Genomic DNA, 18,837 nt, shown 5'->3' on the forward strand with positions numbered 1-18,837 from the left:
GTCAAGTTATTGTAATTAATTTGTTTTTTTACATGTTTTAGCAAATGTAAGCTTATAAATCATAAATGTTTATTAAGAAACAGTTACTTCCATGGAAAACGACATATAGGTCAGTTGATTTTTCGAATTTCTTATCAAATCTTCAGTTATTTATTAATCTGCTTGATCTTTACTATGGCTATGTTAATTCAAGCTCACAATGTTCCAATTCTAATACGTTTTTCTAAGATTTAAAGTAAACTTTAATAAATAGTAATAGACTAATAGGTAATTGCAAGACTTGCAAGACTCTTGCTGCAAGACCAAGACCAAGACCAAGACTGGGAGCGCAAGACCAAGACCAAGACCAAGACCAGGTGTATTGGCGCAAGACCAAGACCAAGACTGGCTAAGTCTCGTCTTGTTCTTGCATTTGGGCAACACTAATCGTGGTGTACCTAATTTCTTTTGAAAAAAATTGGACCCAAAGGAGCAAAAAGTTGCCTATAAAATTCATTACTTGGCGTGAGCTGAGAAAACTATTGGTGATCCATAAAAAATTTGGGTCATTTTCGTTTTCTTACTCCAGGTAACGTTGCTTACCGTTCAATGAATGCTTTAAAAACAAACACGGACGAAGTCGCGGGCAACAGCTAGTGCGTTTTCATAATGCATTCCATATGAAAACGCACTTCAAATTTTCTGTATAAATATCAAACCTGGTTTTCGCTGTGAATAACTAGGCACATGGTAAACAGTGGCGTGCACTTCATAAATGCAAAAGCACTGCATACCCAAATTATATTTAACTCATTGGAGGGGAATTTTTCCATGCCTGCTTAATGCATACCCTGGTCAAAAATCCTGTGCACGCCACTGATGGTAAACCATGATGGACGTATAGGTAAGTTATTTTAACCACACTTAGCAGCACTCAGCACCTTAAGATGTTTTACAAAACTTGTGTAGCAAAAAGGCCAAAGGTACGTAAGCATAAAGTTGTCAAATACCCAGGTATGCACGTAGCCTTGTTTACAAAGACAAAACTCCCAAATTCTTGGCGATTCACGGCACCTGCGGCCAAAGTTAAGGTGCCGAGTATTTTTTGCGAACATCTATCATTGGCAAACAATTCTAATGGTAACGCATGAATGTGGAATAGGTAGGTATTCGATGTGTGCGCCTGTGTGCGTTTACCGAATATCGAGGCCGTACGGCGGGATGTCGACGGGGTTAGGTCGATTGAGATTACATGATACATTAGGTATAACTTTTTTTTAAATTTTATGAGTTTCTAAATTCAAAAAGTTTCTAATAACAAAATGTTCTTTAATTTTATTCAGTAGGTATCATTTGACACTTTTATATCAATGCAAATTTTGTCACATAGAATCAACTAATTTTAAGTGGAAATCTTTAAAAACTATGTGCATGGCACTCTGCTGCTTATGGGTTTACTGGAATAAAATGAAATTTCACTTCCAATATAATATAATAAGACATTGCTTTGTCCCGGAATCTTTTTTTTTTTTGTGAATACGTGGGGGCTGCTAAGTCGCAGGCGAAAATTTTATTACCGCTATTTTTTTATTTATACTATGTGACTTTTGCAATAGTCACAAGATAGATAGTATAAATTGCTTTTTAAAGTAGCAGCAGCTATGACTAATGGAATTAAATTAAGCTTTCTATAATACTGTACGCTTATTTCGTGCGGAGCATCATGCCAGTGTCGCTATTTAAAATAATTTATTTTCATTACTATTACAGATTTATTTGAGACAGGTGCCTGCTTTGAAGCTTATGTAAATTACCTGTATAAAGGGGCCTACTATTTAGTTGCAGATTTTTTTTACTTTTAGGGGTGGCATTTCATCTTATTGATACTATCAGGTGCGACAACATTTATACTTTCTTAAAGTCTCAAGATTGCAGGGTCGTACTACCTCAAGTAAAGGTGAGCTCGGCGCGGGCGCAGCTAGTGACGTGTCGTTCACTTCTCTTCCTCCAGTGAACCGCCGACTGTCGCGAGAAATTGACGTGTGTACAACACTACATCTTACAAACTAATAAACTAATTTGTGATATATTAATAGTGTCTATTTCAACTTTTACTTTCTTAAAACTAACTTTTCGAGCGAAAAGTTTGCTTTTTATCGAACAGTGGCCTTCCAAAAGTTTCTTTAACAGAAAAGTGTTTTTAAAATTTGTGCTTTACAGGATTTTGTTGCGTGCTTTTAACGGATCGATCGGTAAGTGTTTTGGCCGAACGGCTTTGTATCGGGAGATTGAGTTATTTAAATCGCATGTAAACGGAACGTCAAGCGAATTTCTCAATAAAGTACCGGATTATGTGAAAGGCAGCTTTCGATATACCTAATGGGTTAGTTAATATTTTTATAAGGCACGATAAAGTAATTTTGGCTAACAATCATCCTTTTTCTGAAGTCATTACTTCACTTTGATACTAAAAACTATTCTAATTACTTAAAACTTGACCAACCTAACGGAAACTTTCAAAATTTGAATTTTGCACTTAGGCGGTAGTTTGTTATTTATACGATTGTACCTATCATGTAGGTATTTCACTATGGTGCGAATTTTTTTATAGTTGTTCTTGATTAATTGGCTGAAGTCGCACGCACAAAATACCTACGAAAAATAAAAATCCAGCAGTAGGTATATTTTACCTGAAGTTGTCGTTGGCAAAATATTTGTGCACGTATAATGTCATTTATAAGAAAATAAAGAAGATTCGATTTGACAATTCATAATTTTCGCTCATGTTGACATTGACAAAATATTTCTGCTTTCTGCACGAATGTATAATGTTCCATTAGGTATCATGAGAAAAAAAGAAGTAGAAGATTTGACTATTAATGTAGGTACCTGTACACGTTTTTATTCACATACAAACTCACTTTCACACATTAAATATTGCATGATAGGTGAGTTTTTTACTATTAATACGTATTTAGACACTAATTGGTAAGACTTTTTCATTAATTAGGTACATATATTGTAACTTGTAGGCCTGGTAAGTACAACTCAACGACGCTTATGTCGCAACCCCCGACTCGCACTGAGAATCTTCTAACAGAAAAACATCTTAAGGTACCTACTAAGTACCTAAAGATTTTAGAATAAAACTCTGGAAATAACTCTGGATCCTTAGTCAAAATAACTAACAAACGAGGACACCTTTGGCAGTTAGGTAGGTGTATGTAAATACATCCATACAATTATGTAAGTATCTGTCTATAATATGTAGGTAGGCTACATATTAGATAGGTCCTTACATAATTGCTCACATGTGTATTGCATTGCATCTCAGCATAAGGCTAATTAGTGATATAACTTATCTGCTCGAATGCCGATGCAATGCAATAACTGTTGGTCGGTACCTTTTAGTCCTACCTTTTAGTCGGTACATAATTAACCAGTAGGTACTGGGTACAAGCAGGCGTTACTTTGCGGAATTTCATGATATACAATGAACATTTAACTTAATTTGCAATAATCATCATTATCATCATATCAACCCAACACCGGTCCACTACAGGGCACGGGTCTTAACCCACTATGAGAAGGGGTTGAGGCTGTAGTCCACCACGACGGCCCAGTGCGGTTTGGTGGACTCCACACACTTTTGAGAACATTATGGAGAATTCTCAGGCATGCAGGTTTCCTCACTATGTTTTCTTTCACCGTTGGAGCAAGTGATATTTGAATTGTTTAAAACGCAGAGGTGCGAGCTGGAATTCGAACTCGGCCCCCCGAAACTGAAGTCGAAATCCTACCCACTGAGCTATCACCGCTTTAATTCTGTAATTTGCTATAATTTGCGCGTAAAACAGGATAATCTGAACCGTGCAATTTATAACTTTTCGATCTTTTTACTTCACACCAAACCCAGCGGACAGCTGAGAATTCTCAGGAGATGTTGACTTTACAATTAATAATTGTTAAGCCCCAATTTGGCTTTTGAGAGAGTTATTTACACAATTTTATAGGTGTATGTAAATATCTACACGTTTTGTCTACGTAATTTCCCAAAACTATTTCTTTTTTAATTTGATTACATTGAGGTACGTCAACTTATCTATAGACGTAGGAGCATGTCAGGCAATGTTTGAAACAAAGTAAGGAACTGGTAATTTATTTATTTATTTATCAACTTAGTATAGTCGCAAGTTTCATATAAATCATTTTTCAAGATATTAACTTAATTGTGTATATAACTGCAAGAAAATACGAGCATCATTTTAATATTATATACTTAAAATAATTAAGGTTTGGAACCCTCCTAGCTTTAGTGCTAAGTGAACGAATGCAGTTATCACCATCACTAACATTACCTAGTGTAACATTTAATGTTGTAAATGTATGTGTTAAATGTATGAATGCTTCATAAGTGCCTGTGATAAGGTCTTAATGAATAAAACATTTTTGAATTTGAATTATGAATTTTATTAATTCAAAATTTGAAACCGGCGGATTTTTAATTTATATTTTAGGTAGGTACGTATAGTGATGATACTATACAATTATTGATTATTCTCATAAGAAATTACCTAAGTGAAGTTTCTGTAATCTGTTATCACATGCATACCTAGTATTTACCTACCTAGTCACACAATGTTCATACAACATTTTTACGATGGTTCCAGGTCATATTGCCATTTAGATTAGATTTTATCAGAGAACCATTCAACCGTTGGCATGACAAGACGATAACATTTTGCCAGTAGTCTATAGCCTTGTGGGTAAGACTTTATCTTTATTTTCTGGGAGTACTGGCTTCGATCCCACACACGCACTTCTTACTTTCCGGAGTTAATGTGCGTTTTAAGACAATTAAATAACTGCTTCCTTTAACGGTGAATAAAAACATTGTGAGAAAATCGGAATGCCTGAGTTCTCTTTTTTTTTTCTTTAGTTCACCTTTTTTTTGGCGAAAACATTATGAGAAAATCGACATGCCTGAGTTCTCTATTAATTTTTTTCTTTGGTGTACCTTTTTCTCGGCGTGGTGAAAAAGCTTTATTTCTACCTCCAACCCTTGGGCAGGACGTACTACCACGGCATGTCCCTCTTGTTGGCTTTTTTAGACTTCCGGGGAACCCATTGTATACCTCCCGGACGATTCACCTACAGCTTTACATTTAAAAACAATAATTTAAACTAGCTTATGCAGTATGCAGACAAATGGTTCAGTTACTTATTCTTTTACAACTACACAAAGAAGAAAACAGTACTATATCCGGTGCAGGCAACGTTTAAAATTTAATTCAGACCATCAAAACAATTTGAAGAATGTAGTACTATTTTATATTACCATAATATATTACCATACCAAATTAATTAAAAAACTAAGAACAAAAAAAAAATTAAATGAATAAAATAATATGATTAAATACGAGCATAAAATAAAAGAGTAACAATTCAAATGGGACACTGATAAAAAACATTTCGTGCACATAATATTTATAATAAAAAATATATAAATATATATATATATATATATATACGTATAATATATATATATAATGTTGTCAAAGGCGTGTGAAGTGAGCATTTGGCCACCGTGGTGGGCCACCAACGCTATCGTAACGCCAGTGGCATACGGGCCTTTATCCTTCTCATTCTGAGACTCGTGCCCTGTAATGGGCCAGCAATGCGTTGATGATGATTACACAAAGGTTCATAAGTACTCATCGATTTTGTTTTTTTTATTTATTTTTTTCTGGTCTGCAGGCTCTCGTGAGTGATGAGGGAAAACTGTCAGTAGTATGGTACTACCCATATCGCTAAGCGGTTTTTACGCGGAATCGTAACGGAACGCTAAATCGCTTGGAATTACGTTTTGGCTAGTAGGGTGACTGATAATTGACCAGAAGCTAGACCAGACCAGTTCAGAAATTATGAATTCCCAAATTGCCCCACCTCCACTGCTAGTAAGACCGCAACGCTCGGAATGCGTTTTATTTGCAGTGAATTAAAATGTTATGAAACAAACATTGTTATGATTGAGACATTGTGCAAATTCGTTCACAATAGTATGCCATCAATAAATAATACCAATAGAAGAATACAAATCGTTCGCTTGTTTGTTCAACAAAGCAATAAATCACGCATCCGGAATTTTAATGCACATCTCAATTGTCACATTATGAAACAAAGGAAGATGCTCTGTTTATTTTTCTAGATTCGTAAGTCGTTCGTAAAGATCAAAGAGGTATCACACAATCACAAATAAACTGACACACTGCATTTATTATATTGGTACCTATGGATTAGGATATTCGGCTCATTTAACGGGATATTAAATAGCTTTATAACTCCTTCGGGAATCAGGCTATCAGATAAAAAAAAAACAATATTTACATTTCGTTCATTAATCCGTGTTCAAAGCAGGTACTAGGATAGTTACACGAGTTACAGTGACATCACCCGATCTTTCATATATTATATCCAAAGGTAATAATTAATCGTATCCGAAATCTTCAGATAAAATAAATAATAATAATAAAAAAAAATTTTTTTTTGAAAGAATTGCTTTAATAGTTTTATTTTGCTTTATATAATTCGTAACAATACTTGTGTTAATATTAAATGTTTTCCAAATAGAATAATAACAATATATTTTGAGAAATAGCTTACCGGAAACTAATAAAGCACACTACAGGGCACGGGGTTCACTCAGAGAAAAGGGTGTAGGCCGTAGTCCTATCGGTGGATCTGCACTCTTCATTGAGAACATTATGGAGTACTCTCCGGCTTACTTTTTCCTCACGATGTTTTCATTCACCGTTGAAGTGAAGAAAGAAAAGAAAGTGAAGCCGAAGTCCTAACCGATATTATTACCGAATCTAAATAAGGATGGCAATACTGAATTCAATCTGACAACTGAACTTCGGGCGTAAATAAACGAAAGAGATGATTCGGCCATCACCGATCAAGCGACGCCAGAGCGGCTATACAAAAGACATCAACGGTATCGGACCATATCATTGTTTAAACTTCTTTCAGTCATTAAATTTGACACATTCTACTGTAAATTTGAAAGCTTTGTAACTATCTTTCTTCTTCTTCTTCTTTGAGTCCATCAACACCTGGTGCTGCATAGGGCCGAGACTACTTTTTTCCATCCGGATCTATCCCGAGCTGCAGACTTAACCGTTGTCACAGATAAGTTAGAAGCCTTCACTTCCGCTTCCATGTTACCATTGGCCTTCCACGTTAACAAGCTGTTATCTTAAGCCGCGTTTCTAACGGATTTTCAAAAAATATACCTTAATTTTTAGTTTTCCCGGGATAAACAATATCCTATCCCATCTCTAGTGTGCAAGTTTTATGTGCAAATATAAATCGGTTGTGTAGTTAAGGTTTAAAAATGGAACAAACAAACAACAAAGTCGAGTATGTAAGGGTGCTGTTTATCCAAATAGATAAATATAGAAAACTTGTAACAACCTCGTGGTTCTAATGGAGCCGTAGTCAATCCCCATGATTCGGGGCGCATGGTAAACCGTCAGTCTCGGTAATTATTATGTGATAATATTCGTTAAAACCCGCAAGTCCTCATTGGAGCCACGTGGTGGGTCTAAGCTCTTAATCCCACTCTTATTAAAGAGGCCTGTTTCCACACCAAAGCCAATAAGGACCTTATTCAAAACTTTGTTTAACGTTGGAATATTGATGTAGACAATTCAACTGACAGCCTTATTGATAAGGCTGTTAAGATTTTTGCCTGTCGGTCCAGGGGTCAAGGAACTTTTTTCTCACAAAGTGCTTATTTTTAAAGAAATATGTTCTAGGATAGTTACACGAGTTACAGTGACATCACCCGATCTTTCGCATTTTTACGTCCAAAGTCAATAATTAATCTAATCTGAAATCTTCAGATATCAGATTGAAATAAGTAGTACTATCCTTTTGCTAAACTTCCTATTATAATGTGTGCATATCTGACCTTTGACTTTGATATGACCTTTTTCTCACAAAGTGCTTGAGATATCAAATTGAAGTCTCTTTTGCCAACTCAGGTACTTTTGACTGCTGTAAAAGAAACATTCTCAGTCGCTATTGAACATATTTTTTCAATAGAAAGTTAATTTTCCGAGAAGTAAATTTAAAATATGTGCCGATTAAAGCAATTTATCAGTTGTATGCATGAAACATATTTCCTCATTTCAATTCGAATGAAGATTGATCGAGCAATTTGTGCTTGATGGATTGCGACGGGCATAGCATGCGAAAGAAAGTGCAATTGTGTTGCAAAAACACTACAAGCGCTTATGTTTCTTAATTGATAATTTGATTTACTAACTATTCGTGTAGTACTACTAGTAACTTTTTGTGAAGAGCTTTTTGTGACAGAGCTTGTCCGGGGAAGTAGTATCGCCATGCTTATACCTGCCGCTAAGCATTGTTGCAAGGCTGTGTTCTAATCTGAAGTGCTTGGTTGCCGGTGTCATTACAGGCAGTAGCGTGCACAGGATTTTTGACCAGGGTATGCATAAAGAAGTAAGGTGCCATGGAATGGAACAATCCTTCGTATATATGAGTTACACAAAAATTTTAGGGTAGGCAGTGCTTTTGTGTATGTATGAATTGCACGCCACTGATTACAGGCAGGCTTAACATCTACGTATGTACGCATCAAAAGTGCCATATATGTGCCTATTTGAATTAAAAATATTTGACTTTGACTTTGACATCTACGCTTCAAATTGAGGGACACAGGGCGACATGTTGCTGGACTTGCTCCTTGCATGCCCTGTGAAGTGTTGCTCTGTTTATAGGCGATGGTTTTCCACGTACCATCAGGTGACGACCTCCGTGGCGCAACGGTAAGCGCTATGAATTTAAGGAGGTGGTCTCGGGTTCGATGCCCCACAGGTGCAAATTCTGAATTTTCTCTGGTCTGATCGTTGTAGATCAAATGAAACTGCTATATAACTCTAAAAGGTTAGAACGCAACTTACTTAGACTATTCATCACGTGGCCGTAGTCCACCACGCTGGCCCAGTGCGGATTGGTGGACACCACACACCTTTGAGAACTTTATGGAGAACTCTCAGGCATGCAGGTTTCCTCACGATGTTTTCTTTCACTGTTGAAGCAACCGATATTTTAATTTATCAAAACACACATAAATTACAAAAGTTAATATAACACCCATGACTTAAACACTATAATTTAATTTAATTCTATAGTTAAAGCGGGTGAAACCGCGGGGTACAGCTAGCCAATTACAACCACTGTAGTTCACAATGAACAACATTTAGTCGTTTATTTATTGCAGAAAGAAATTCTAGATGTCGAAGACCACCCACCCATGCCTGTGGTAATTGTCTCTGATACATTTCTTTTGGAGTCGTCTCTTTTCATTCTTATAACAAATCTTCCGAATTTAAACCTTATTACAACTGAATATAACACGGATTCCTTGTAATTTGTTTACCTCATAATGCAGTTAGAGTTACAAGGAATTATCATGGCCATAAATAAAAACGTCTTGCCGGCAATACATTACAATGTTCGGCTTATATTACAATTGGATTTGAAATATAATATTTTATCGGTAATTTGCGTGGGTTTTTAAATTAGTTCGTAATATACATTAGATTTCTTTTGGACGTTTAGAAAAAGTTGAATGATTGAGTTTGATTAAGGTACCATCATTTAAGTACCTTAATCTACTACTAGGACTGACGTCAAAGTTAACTTTTAAGAAAAAGTCATCCTAACCTAACTTAACTCATATTGTAAATGCGATAGAGTGTCTGTTTGTCCTTCCTTTACGCTCTAATTAAGCTGCCAATCAACTTGATTTTGTCATAGAGTTAGTTGACAGAACATAGAGAAACATAGACTATTATTAAACCCATCATCATCAAAACATCCAAGAAGAATGCAGTCGACCAGTGGCGTGCACTTCATACATGCACAAAAGCACTGGCTACCCAAATTATTTTATATGACTCGAATGGGAGGGGAATTTTTCCATTTTATTTATGCCAGTTTTATGCATACCTGGTCGAAGACACTGCGCTCGACGGAAGTTTTATAATATTGTACCAATTAAACCTCATAGAAAAAGTAATATATTGTAACATCACTTACGTAATTTCATGCAAGTGAGGTGCATGGAGTTTTGCAATAATGAAAACGTTAGCCGAACCCAACGCGGAAGTGATTGTATTGTGTAAGGTTTTTTAACTTTTTTCGTGTTAGTTCCACTCAAATTGGTGGCCGTAAAATACGTCGTACCATTGTATTTTATCTATACTAAAAAACATCTTAGAGATTGCGACGCTTTTAACCCTTTATTTATGGAAATTTGTACCTTTTAATTTTATAACCAAGCTTGCTGATGTTAATTTTTTTTTTAATTAGTTAAGTTATGATTTTTATAATGTTGATTTGTAGTATCTCGTCACTTTAAAGCTGTTGTTTTATAACTGTATGAAATAATGAAACAGGTTAATTTTCGATTCGGCGATATAAAAGATAAAGAAAGACGAGTTCCGAATCATTGATATCAGTTTATCTCTGGTTGGAATTTTACTTTCTTAACGTTATCAGGCTGCGTTAGTAGGTCATCCTTAATCTCAAAACAGAAATATATCGTGACCACCGCGATATAATATATATATTTATAAAACAAAGTCTAATAGTTACACCGTTTACGACTCAAAAAGGGCAATACCATCTCTGATTGATTGAATAGCTTATAAGATATTGAAATAATCCATAAAAAATAATCGTAGAAAATTGCTCTAAAACATATTGATATACATAACAAATAGGTACTTTAATCGAAATGCAAAAACTGAACAATGTAGGTTTATTTTTCTGATGCTTCCGGTGGACCTGAGAAGACATTCCTTTTGTCCTTACCATCCAGTAGTAACATAGGTTACAATTTTATCCAGGGGGAACTAAGTGGTCGTATTGGACTCAGCTACGTGGAGAACGGCTATTATATACATATTTACAGCCCTTATCAAAGCAAGAGCCATGTTGTTTTTACTATTTTTTTGATTTTTTTATAAAGAATTAATAAATAAATATACTACGACCATACACGCATCACCATCTAGCCCCAAAGTAAGCGTAGCTTGTGTTATGGGTACCTACTAAGATGACTGATGAATATTTTTTTATGAATAATATAAATAAATATTTATTATATACAGATAAACACCCAGACACTGAAAAACATTCATGTTTATCACGCAAACATTTTCCAGTTGAGAACCCACGGCATTCGCTGCCCACTGCGCCAGTCTATCGTATTATTTTCGTTTGAATCTTAAGTAACATAATTTGCGTGAATCCTTAATCCTTTAGTTAAATTCCCGTAGATACATTTTAATACGCATTAGCTACATTATTATCAGCATCATGTAATTTACATTTAGTAACGCATTTTAAGCCGCCATTCTCGATTGTTTTCGCGCCCGTCTAATGACAAAATCGTGTTCCATGATGTGGCCACGAAGCCTCCGCAAAATTAGCATAAGTTTATTTTGGTAAGTACCTACCTCGACCTACTAGTATACAAGTCTCGCGACTACATCCGATTTTATGCATTTTAACCAACTTAAAAATAGAGAGGGGTTCTTAATTACAGGCGATCCTAATACTCAAGGAACTTCCTTCAAACCTAGCCCCTACTGTGGTTTCTTTATTGCGAATTAATATGTACCTACATATGCAAAAATTACTTTAGAACTATAAAAAAAAAATTGTGTACAAATTGCACAGAGATAGTTTGCATCCAGGAGACTAATGTAGGATGTTATATATCCTGTAAAACACCAGTAAACGCTTAAGGCATTTTGCGGCTAAGCCCTCGACATATTAACGACATGTCGCCGACTAGTTAGTCACAAAATGAAGCCGCCGACATTAAGTTACCGGGCTGTGTCGGCGTATCGGCGGCTTTGGTATGTCCCTAATGTTGAAAATGCGAATGCTGCTGCGTGAAAGAAAGACCAGCGAACACACACTTTCGCATTAATAAGTATTGAATATTATCATATTGATTAAAAGATCTAAGGCCGTTTCGCCTCAGAAGTTTGAATAATATTTGCCTTCAGGCGCAGAAATTCTCCGTTCCACGAATTGATCAGTGCGTTACATAAGAATGTACAAGAAACCCATCGAAGATACGTCAATAGCAGCAATTATAGCACATCGGCAACTTTCGAATGCCGCAAAGCGCAATGGGCTGAAGACTGATTGGTTCTAAGATTGCTTTTGTACGAGTTAGTTTATTTGATGGGACGTTTACGGTTTTTTCGTTCTACCGTGGTGCGGGTGCTTTATGCACGCCTCTCATTCTGTCGCATAGTGAGTAAGCAAAGTTTTTATTTGATGAACAAAATTACGTGCTTTTGTGCGAGTTGGTTTCTTCTATGAGACAGTTGCATGTTGATGTTTCCCTGCATAGTAAAGTCAAGAGATATTTAATTGCCCAAACTTTTATTGACATGTAAATCATGGGCCTCAAACATTTTAACATATGTCTAAACATATGTTAAAAGGTTTGAGGCCTTAGAAGGTTGAAAGGGGGAAAAAAATCCTTTTAGTTATCAAAGTGCAGTGACGAAGGTAGAACCATTTTAATAAACACACTTACACGTTTGTCTAGTAAGTGTGAAGTAAATCATGTCTTAGTTTCGATTCGCAAATTGGTACAACAATAGGTCTTCCGTTTTTCTGTAAAGAATTTGATAATAACCCCTGGAGTTAGAAAAATGGCACCTCCGTGCCTCAGAGAGTTCGCAAAGGTAGGTACTTTTCACCAACGTCAGTTAAATTACAAATTTTAATGATTGTTCGCCATACGGCGCATTTCCACTTTATATTATTCCGCAGACCCGGCCACGAAATACAAGGAAACACTGCAATTTTCTTGAATTTCTTTCAATTATTAGCAGTGGGCAGCGACCCTGCTTTCTGAGTCCAGCTCGAAAATGTTTATGTGATGAACATAAATGTTTTTCAGTGTTGGGTGTATATCTGTATATTATAAGAATTTATGTACCTATATTATTCATAAAAATATTCATCATCTTAGTACCCATAACACAAGCTACGCTTTGGGGCTAGATGGCGATTTGTGTATTGTCGTAGTATATTTATTTATTTACTTAGTACCTACTGAGCAAATAAATCGCAATAAAATACAATTGCAATTATAAATTGAGATATAAACTATCGTATCTCTTAAGTAGGAACAAAACATAAAAAACTTTGTTAAAATCGGTTCTGTATTTTCGGAGTTTATCCCGGATAAACGTGACACTGAAATTATATACAATAGATTTTATATAATGTTTTACCACTTGCAAAGGTTTAAATTGTAAAGTGTTAATGCTGGAAAAGATCAACTGCTGTGTTTCTTACTGACTTCTATAAAAACTGCCTTCCGAAGGACAACAAATATAAAGAATTGACGTTCCAAAAAGCACGCAAACATTATATACAAAGTAGCACACAAACATTATATACAAAGTAAACACATATACAGAAGAAACTTAGAATAGAAAATAAAGCGTGCAAAGCGATCTTTTCCAGACAACCTTTGACGTTAGGAAAGCCACTGTTTATTAAAGGCCAGTGCCAGTGTTTACTTGAAATAAATGATATATATATATGGTATTCTTTCGAATCAAGATATATGTATGGTATTCTTCATATTACAGGGACATAAACCTATGTTAGTTCTATAGGAGCCAACATAGGCTCAGCATAGATAAGTGTCTATGGTGGCGTAACGTAAGCCCTATGGCAATTCTATATTTAGCGTAACCGAACAATAACCTCAGCAAGCTACTTGCGACTCCTTCTATGCTGGCGTTTGACCACTTTTATATTTTTGAGAAAGCTGCCTCATATTCTCGAATGTTATATCAATCGGTATCTACATCCGTGCATCTTTTGCCGATAATGAGTACATAATCTTAAGATCCAATAATGTCTATTACATTGGACGATAGGTGTCTATCAAAACTACTAATATCCGGTTGTTAAACTGCGCCCCTTTTCTTGATCAAAGAGCATGTGACTTGCATGTTTTGTGGTTAAGAAAAGCCCCAAATAAAATACAAATAAATATAATCTACGTTACAATCGCTAATACTATGTGAATCTAGCAGTCGTTGCTATTGGCTGAATTTATTGTGCTGTCGCTCAAATTTGCATTCGAGCCACAATAATTAAGGTATTTATTAATATACGAAACTTGGCATATCATCATATCAACCGATAGACGTCCACTGCTGGACATAGGTCTTTCGTAGGAAGTTCCAAATTCCACGGTTTTGTGCCCCTTGAATTCAGCGGCTATCTGCGACACGCTTAATGTCGTCCGTCCACCTGGTCGGGGGTCGATCAACGCTGCGTTTACCACTTGCTTGCTTACCACTGCATGTGCGGGGCTGCCGTTCCAGCACCTTGGGACCCCAACGCCCATCCCTACTCCGGACTATGTGCCACTTCAGCTTCGCGACTCGTTGAGCTATGTCGGTAACTCTGGTTCTTCTACGGATCTCCAAATTGCTGATTTTATCACGTAGAGATTCTCCGCGCATAGCTCTCTCCATCGCCCGCTGAGGGACTCTGAGCCTTCTTTTGAGGCCCATAGTTGATATATTAGTGACTCTTATCCAAAATCTTCACATGGCTTATACAATTTGGATACCTTATCTACATTGAAAAGTAAGAAAATGAAAATAGCACTACGAAAGCACTACGAAATTTGCCAACATTTTTGATTGGATAGATTTTGATTGAGTTGATTCTACGACAATCGACCTCTAGAAAAAACATATCGTGACCAGGGTTGATCCGCATCTCGCAGGTGTCGTACGAGGCGACTAAGGGAATATGACGGAGAACGCTCAGCAGCATTCTCTGTGCTACTACTACCATCTAGCCACCACCCAGCATGGTGATTATCGATCAAACCCTCTTTTGGAAGAGGCGCTTGGTCCAGCAGTGGACTGTTCTAGGCTTTTGCCCATTCATGATTATGATTTCATTTGACTACAGTGAAAAGGAAGATTAAACACATCAATTAGGTACAATGTTAAAACGGAATACCCCGGAGGCAAATGATAGTGCATTAAAAAATCATTAAGCCTTCCCAATTTGGCGCTTAAGTAAAAGTTTCATCGCACGTTGACAGACAGACGGACGGACGTTTGCGGAATTTTAAGTAGATATTATAGTCTCGCCCATCCGGTAAAACCGGGTGTTTTGTCAAATAAAACCTCATTTTTTTCTTTGTTTTGTTGGCTTCTGACGATTTACATGATAACCGTGATGCCGGGTGGGTAGGGAAGTATGTTGTTGAATTTTAAATTGTAGATTTCGAGTCTGTGACATTCAAAACTATACAGAATTTTCAATTTAAAGTACGAAAACGTCTGCATAAAAACCTGGTGCCTTTAAATGGACATATGTTATGTACCTACCTGCGTAAAAAAGATCAAAACCCGACGATAAAATTTATTATCTACAGCACTTTTAATTTTTCCTTTAAATTAGGTATCGACACGAATATATTTTTGGAACTTAAAATATTTTGATACGAGCTAACTTTGTTCCCCTAAAATTAATTAATTAGAGAATAAATTGTGTTCCTACTTCCCTGGTGGATACCAAGTGACAGATTTCGGAGAAGATTTTAACCCCGTTTATTATAACACGTATATTATTTGGATATTATTTCCACTTGTGCGGCAATGCACGGAGAGTTGATAAAACTGTGCGAGAAGATACAATTTGTGTCCTTTCCCCGGGGAGAAAAATGTCTCGTGCGTGTTAGCCGTACTTCAGTTATCAAAATACCAAGTTTAAATATACACAAAGTGATATTATTTTCAGTTTAAGGACACATAAAAGTACATTGTAAAACAAATTGCGTAAACAAGTTGCATTGCAACCGATCTTTAAGGAGATAAACATATCAGGTAAGATCAATGTTACGAGACTAAAAGATAATATGTGCATAAAACAAAAGTTGGCCACAACCATAAAAAGTAAATATTGCCATGCATACAATAAGTATTACCTGATACCATACATTTTGACAACATGCGCCATTATGAAACGGCCAAGTGCGATTCGGACTCGCGCACGAATGCTTCCGTACCATTTGCATTATTAATAAAAAACGGCACAAAAATCAAGTCCCTTAAATATTTATTTTATTCTGTTTTTACAGAAACAGACATACATCATCTGTAAAAATGTTACCTTATATCACTAATAGGTTCATGAGATACAACCTGGTGACAGACGGAATGACAGTTAAACGCAGGGAAAGCGAAACCCTAATAATAGTGTCCACACAGAATTAAGAACATGCAGAATACTCATTCATATTGTATGCATTGTGTCCAAAAGCAGTAAAAACCGCGTACTTCAGTTTACACCCGCGTAATGTTGCTAGCTCACACACTTTTCTCGTTTTTCCATTTTATGGTTACGCGGTAATGCTTAGAACATTAGAGGTAAAATGACTAATTTTAACTGTGAGTTGGTATAAAGTGTCAACCCTTTGTTTGAGAAATAACTGGAGTGGTATTTTATGCTTCAATATTAGTCGTAGTATATTCTTAATTTTGAGAGTGTCCCGTTTCACCCTTTGGGCACGGAACCCTAGAAACAATTTGAAACTTGAAATATATTGCTAACAACCTAATATAACTCTTACCGAAATATTTATGTATTGCGAGAAGTGACATCTTTATAACCTTTGCTTCATTTACATAACGTAACGATGAACTCATCACATTAAACATTTCATAAAACTTATCAAGGCCTTTACACATTGCAAAAACAACACGGAATTTGCCTAACAGCGAAATTATGTATTTAGAACTTATTACAATGATATCTGTTTATTATAAATTGGACTCTTTTTACACTATGCAGATTATTTCAAAACAGTTTGAAAAATCTTTGTTTATTTCAAAATTTACGTTGTTTATTATAAAAGGTCAGCTGGGGTTAATTATTTACTTTTTAAACCATTTGAATAAAAAAAACAACAGGTCAAATTGCGAATAAGTATGTAGGTAATATGTTAAAGCATTAGGGTCTATTCATAATTCACACAAATAATCCGCGGGGTGATTACGTTATCTCACGACAGATTTGAGACAGGCGTAGCAGAAGATTTAGCATAGATCCACCACGCTGTTAAATAACAGAAATCGTTTAACTACCTCAACTTCGAAAGGCCTGCCGAAACCTTAGAATGGTTAGGATATTTCATTTACTGTAAAACTCACTTATTTCTAATATTCAATTTCGAGATAGGCAATGCTTTTCTGCATGCATTGAGTGCAATAAACTGCTGCTTAAAGCGGAAAATCTCCAAGCGACCATTTTGTCGCGCTCCAAATGATAAAGAAATAATAAAATTGCAACCATTTGCCAAACCATACCGCTTTTGTTATTGCTACAAGGAGATAAGTGCATACCATTTTTATTTGAACCTGGTCACCTCATTTATTTATTGGTTATAGCTAGCTATCTTATATGCCTTTGTCTATGCCTCTGTCGAAGCGGTATAGCCTAGTGTTAAGGGCTTCAATGTAAATTTATATTGGCGCTAAAGTGGATGTGTCTTCAGTTTACATAAAAAAAAGGCTACGAAGGGATGAAATTATTTGATTTACAGTTCAAATGCGTTGTTACTTCTAAGTTATATATCGGACAGTGCTCTTAGTGTGGAACGGAAATTTCGTAAAACAAATATCGAATTTATGACTAAAATGAATAGGTCAATTTATATTTCACGTTATACTATTTACTTATATTACAAGTACATACGGAAAACGGTTGATTTCTATTGAAACCCCTGTAATATTTTGATGTCGATATACAAGAAATTTCACATCTGTAGGTACTTGCGTAGTTTCAATTTCAATTTCTTTATTTACAGATTGAGTTACATAGTTGGTGGGTACAATAGTACGAGTATAATAGTACTACAATCGCCATATATTGGCATGCAAATTTAATTTCTTAAAAACCGTGTCTTAACAATGCTCTTTCAATTAAATTCTAATCAAGTATTTCAATCAAATAATAATAACAATATAGATATAGAAATCACAAATCTATTAATAAATATATGTCCAAGTTTCTATAGAATGTCACATAAATATTCTTTAATAGCATATAATCGCTTTTTAAGTAAGAACTCTAAGTTTAAATGATACAACATTCAGGTTTCTATCCGCCAATTCAATATTTGTTTAACTATATCTTATAAACTTAAGTATGCTTATCAATATTATAAATAATAGTACCTAAAATCTCACAAATGACAATAGAGCTAATTATTCTTATTAAATCATGCGTGTTTTCTTTTAAACACGATCGTGTTTATCAGACGGTGAAAGTTAAATCTTCTCACACTATCATTACTTGACTTAATATGATATGAAATGATATTCATGTAATACTTTAAGTACTAAAATTTGCTTAAAAAAACAACGCAGTTAAAAACGATGTGTCTAGAAACATATAATTTTACACTGCAGTTTCATAAATAACTTATGTTAACTTTTAAAAAACTGTAAACTTGGGGTGGAATATTAATCAAGAATAATTATTGCGCTATTTGCGTTGTGAATTAATTAAGTAAAAAGTATTATATTTTGATTAAAATAACGGACTCCATTTTTGGATGAAATCAAACTACTATATTTTAGAACGGAGTTTCATAATGCATTCGTGTAACGTTCACCTAACATACGTGAAAAAAGCGAGTGAGAAGCCGGAGTTACGATTTTATCGGCTGAAAATTACAGTGCGTTT

The 18,837-nt window shown here is 35.4% G+C and overlaps 1 protein-coding gene across 3 annotated transcripts in view; it reads left to right on the forward strand.

The window, feature by feature from the left end:
* Positions 1 to 2,001: 2,001 nt before the first annotated feature.
* Positions 2,002 to 18,837, forward strand: part of LOC120627980 — a 102,380-nt gene continuing 85,544 nt past the window's right edge. For all 3 annotated transcript variants that reach the window (XM_039896130.1, XM_039896133.1, XM_039896132.1), the window contains exon 1: positions 2,002 to 2,231. The gene's annotated coding sequence lies outside the window, so the exon portion shown is untranslated. The remainder of the gene's footprint in view (positions 2,232 to 18,837) is intronic.

This window comes from Pararge aegeria, chromosome 12, assembly GCF_905163445.1.
Source record: "Pararge aegeria chromosome 12, ilParAegt1.1, whole genome shotgun sequence".
Taxonomy (NCBI): domain Eukaryota; kingdom Metazoa; phylum Arthropoda; class Insecta; order Lepidoptera; family Nymphalidae; genus Pararge; species Pararge aegeria.